Here is a 3,599-nt window from a genome sequence, read left to right on the forward strand (position 1 = left end):
TCTTGCTAGATCAAACATATATAAAAAATTTTAATAATATAATAGTATAATGTCTTGATTAGCTGTCTTTAACTGTTACAAAATATTTCTTTCTTTAACTTTTCAATTCTAATTGACATGTAATATGTTAGTTTCAGACATACAATTTAGAGATTGCACACATATGTAACCCAGCAGGTTGCAGCCCCCAGAAGTCTAGTGCTCGTCCGAAACCCTGTGTGGTCGCTACAGCATTACCGACTGCCTTCTCACGTGTGCCTCACATCCCATGACTGTTTTTGTAACCGGCAATTTATACCTAATATGGAAGACATTTTTAAAATTGACTATCTACTAGATCTTAAATAAAATCTTAATATATTAAAAAGAGAAAGCAAACATTCAACAAACCAGTTTCAATTAAACCCATGCAACAAAACTAAAATTTAGTAACTTGAAACAAGAAAAATATAATAACTACTTATGAATTAAAATGCTGTATGAAAAATATTTGAATCAAAAGATCCAAAGGACATAAAATCCAATATGAGACCATTTAGAAATCTATGACAATGATAAAACTACGTGACAGTTTATAGAATGTGTTCAAATACAAAATCATAGGAAAATTCATAACATTGAAAACATACTGCAGTTACAAATGAAAATAAAGTATTATAAATAAGTATAATTCTATAGTCATATCCAAATAATATATATCATTACATATTGTACATTATGTATCATAATACATATCATTATTTAATGTATATTACATATCATAGCAAATATTACATTATATAATACATAATGTATACCATATTTTTCGGACTATATGACACACTGGACTGTAAGACACACCTAGGTTTCAGAGGAGGAAAATAGGAAAAAACACTTTGAAGCAAAAAATGGGGTCCTGCTCCTGCCTCCTGTGACCCCGCTCCACTGCCACCCCTCCACCCAGTGAGCCAGGTACGCTACATTCAGACTATAAGATGCACCCCCATTTTCCTCCCAAATTTGGAGGGGAAGGTGCATCTTATAGTCCAAAAAATATGGTAGATTATAGAATTATATATATTAATATCTACAAAGAATTCAATGTAAAGGTCATATGAAAAATACAATAAACTTAGAGAAAGTAGTAGAAAAATTTAATATAGACAAATTTAAAGTTTATTAAATTAGAAAAACACCTAATTGATAAATTTGAGGCTGAAATCTTTGGAGATCTGAAAAAGTGACAAATGTCCAGTAAGAACTTTTAGCAAAGTGAAAAAAGAAACTACGGATTTACAATGTTCCAAGTTAGAAAAAAAGATACAATCACTGATGTTTAGAAGATCTAATGTTTGTAGAGGAATATTATGAATAGCTTCATAGCAATTAATTTAAAAATCTTAAATAATTTTTTAAGTGTTTCTTTATATTAAAAGATTTTCTTTATTTATTTTTAGAGAGGGAAAAGGGAGGGAGAAAGCAAGGGAGAGAAACGTCAATGTGTGGTTGCCTCTAGCACGCTCCCTACCGGGGACCTTTTATAGGCAGTTTTACAAAATCAGTGTAATTCTGAATTTAATCTGATACATTTAACATTTAAAAATGTCAAATGCAGACCATTTTCACTAATGAATATTAGTAAAATCTAAAGTTTACAAACCAATTCATCAATATAGTGTCCATTGGAGATGTAAGATTTGTTATAAGGGTGATTCAATGTTAAGAAATCAATAATTTGTGATATTAAGAGGTTAATAGGAAGAATGTTTATTTTTTTTTCTTGGAAATTACTGGAATTTTATTTGCCTCAGGCTTATGACTTGCAACCAAAGACATTGTGCAAAGAAAGCAAAGATTAAGTACACTTTTGGGAGAAGGAGACAACCCACATTGGTCACATAGGAGATCAGGTTGACAAAGAAAGCCATCCAATGCACTATATAGATTGCAATATTCAATAGCATGTTCAACAAAACCTTTTTTAATCAACTGCAAAAGAAAGTAAGCCATGTTTACAGTAGACATAAATCTTATACAGTTCAAAAAGCATTTTTTTTAGATCATAGAGCATAAAATGGAAAAATGTCTATGCAGGTGAAGTCTAACTACTGTACATTAATCACCTATTAAAGTTGCTTATATGTACCACAGTGTAAAAAAAATCAATACCGAACAAAATAACAATGTTGAAAATTGCCTGATGAAAAATAAAATAACCAGTGACTTTTAATGGCTTCTCCTGGTTATCAGTGCTACAAAAAGACAAAAATCTTCTCATCTGAACGGGTGATAAAACTAGGCACAATCAAACCATCACCAAATTCGACCCACCCATAGAAATATACTATCCACTCACATATTTTCCATCAAAAGCTTTATTTTGTTTGTTTTAATCTTTGAATCTTTGAGGCCCATTTGGTCACAATATGTTACAAATATTTGTGTATGTGTGCGTGTTTTTTTACACCATGATATCATATGTTTGTCTGGCACTATCCTAAAGCTAGTTTATAGATGAAGATGACATAGAAATGACCCAGGGCCCTTATGACAAATGAACGCACTGGGCAGAAAAGGGAGGGGGAGGAAGAATTCAGCTCTACCGAGGAAAAAGGGCCGCATCGATCACTCATCATCAGTCCCACTTGCTTCTGATGGTTCGTTGTCATCCTGCTCTTCGTCACTGTCGAAATCGCTCACGACAGGTTTGGCTTTTCCTCGATTTGGCCTTTTCTTGCCTTTTCCTTTGTCCCGACCCTTCTCCTCTTTTTTATTAAGCTTGATTTTCACCTTAACAGATTTTGCTTCCGACTCTGACTCCTCCTCCTCATCTTCCTCCTCCTCTTCATTGCTTTCTTCCTCACTCTCCTCCTCTTTGGCAGTTTTCTGCCGTGCGCTCTTAAACACCGACTGCAAGACCATGGAGTCTTCATAGATCTGAGATCCCTCCAAGTTGAACGTCTGAGCGTTATGACAGAGAAGCATGACATCTTTCTCCAGGTCGTCCAGGCTCCGGTACTTATGATTACGAATTCTTTCCTTTATTTTTTTGAAATCCACTGGTTTCCTAATCAATTCATAGTATTCGGGTAATTCTTTCCTCGAAGGTAACTGAATGAAGACTTCACTGAGCTGTCGCCCAGAACTGTCTTTGTAGTTTATCACGGTATCGATGATAGCGTTCATCTGCTTGGTCAGTTTAGGGGGATTTGGTGATAGTTTCTCCGCAGGAGGGCGGCCTCTTCTCTTCTTAGCTTTTTCCACATCTTCTTTTGCAGGATCTTTATCCACATTTCTTCGTCTTTTTCGTTTCTTAAGCTGTACTTCTTCTTCCATTTCTTCCAAATTCCCGTCTTCAATGGCCTGAGCCCCCCAGAGTCCTGCTGCTCCGCAGAGGGAATTCCACAGTGGGTCTCCTGCAGAGAGCGGCACTAGCAGCCTTCAAGAGTATGTCTTACGTCCCATCTAGCCGGCTGCTGTGAAGACCTCCAGCAGTAAGTCCTCCCTGGGTCATCTAGAAAGGCACCTACCGCTGATCTCAAGAATGTTTATTTTTAACTACACAGATATCAGAAACAGAATGGATAGAAATACAACCATTAATGATTAAAAAGAATACA

The 3,599-nt window shown here is 35.3% G+C and overlaps 1 pseudogene; it reads right to left on the reverse strand.

The window, feature by feature from the left end:
• Nucleotides 1-1,764: 1,764 nt before the first annotated feature.
• LOC112322274 (probable global transcription activator SNF2L2 pseudogene) lies at nucleotides 1,765-3,337 on the reverse strand (annotated as a pseudogene).
• Between the last annotated feature and the right edge of the window lie 262 nt (nucleotides 3,338-3,599).

Source organism: Desmodus rotundus, chromosome 2 (assembly GCF_022682495.2).
Source record: "Desmodus rotundus isolate HL8 chromosome 2, HLdesRot8A.1, whole genome shotgun sequence".
Classification (NCBI taxonomy): Eukaryota; Metazoa; Chordata; class Mammalia; order Chiroptera; family Phyllostomidae; genus Desmodus; species Desmodus rotundus.